Genomic DNA, 1439 nt, shown 5'->3' with positions numbered 1-1439 from the left:
AGGTGAGGAGAGGGAAAGTGGAGAAAACAAAACCTCATCGCAGGACGTGAATCCTCGCTTGCAGAAGTCACATTCCCACCTGTATGATCTCCTCAACACGCCGAACCTCTTGACCTCTACAAGCAACCATGTGTTGTCGTCGGCAATATCGTCTTCTTGTACCACCTTGCCAACATCTGACGCCTCCGAGAGCATCCCCTTGCGGGGAGATGAAGCTTGTGAGCTGAAGGATGTGTTGGAATCGCTGTCTGTTGACGTGTTGAACACACTGAGCCATTTCTTCTTTTCGATTCTCTTGTTCTCCTCGTTGTCGATGGAGGTTGCTAGTCGAGAAGCGTGAGGGGGGTGAGGGCTGGGGAGGTTGAGAAGCTTGCCTGCGTCTCTCGTGTCTGCGTTGAGACCCTTCGGGGTTTCGACTGCAATCCAGTGAGTGAGACAGAGAGAGAGAGAGAGAGATAAAGAGGAGGTGGAGGAAAGGAGGAGATTGCGAGGAGGAGGAGGAGGTGGTGGTGGAGGTTGATGACGATAAGGAATTTCTTACTCTTTCCCGAAACTTTCTTGCTCATGTTGGTGATGTCTCGCAATTGTTGCAACCTCTGCGAGACTGTAGGAGATCAGAGGAGAACAAGTCAAAGAGAGGACGATGAGGGAGGAGGAGAGGAGAGGAGAGGGGAAGGGGAAATTACAGTAGAATACAATAAGAGACAGTGAGAGAGCAATACAAAATCCGGAGGGCACGCGATACAAGAACCATACAAACACAATCATTGATTGAATGCAAAGACACAGGTTTGTATCCATTCAGGTCAGGCAGGAATGAGTTGTAACGGAACAAAACAATTTCAACGATGAAGAATTCTGCAAGCACAGAAGAGAAGAGCTTGAAGAATACTTGAGTTTGATGGAACTGGCATTGTGTTCTTCATCGGGTGGTCTTCGAAGACTGTGAAAGAGGAAGAAACGTTGATCGACATGCAGTCCACACCTGGATCAAACATCATTGTCTTAATAACAAGGAGTCGACAACCTCCTCTACAGCGAAGACCTCGCTGCTGATTTTTGTGTATCCTCACTTGAGGACCTGTTCAGAAGACTCAGTAAATGTTATCAGATTGCTGATCCTGTCGTCGTGATGTTTGTATCATGTTTGAAAAGACCATAGGAAAGGGGACGAGGACTACCATCAGGAGGAGGAGGAGGAGGCATCCTCCTCGTCCTCATAGTCGTCCTCCACCTTTCCCCTGCTCCTGCTCACCCTGATATGCCGCGGGGTCTGCCTAATGGTCGTAGTCGTTTTCATACGATCATCGCGTCGTTGGAGGACTCAAGGATGGTTGAACACGTCATCGTTGCTGTGGCATCCAAGAGCCGTCTATGGTCACTTGCACCGACCGAAGTCAGTGGTAGGTGATGCCAATTGGCTATCAGCCGTTGACGAC

The sequence above is a fragment of the Guillardia theta genome (genome assembly GCF_000315625.1).
Source record: "Guillardia theta CCMP2712 unplaced genomic scaffold GUITHscaffold_222, whole genome shotgun sequence".
NCBI classification, from domain to species: domain Eukaryota; class Cryptophyceae; order Pyrenomonadales; family Geminigeraceae; genus Guillardia; species Guillardia theta.
The sequence above is the reverse complement of the archived record's forward strand: the minus strand, read 5'-3'. Positions refer to the sequence as shown.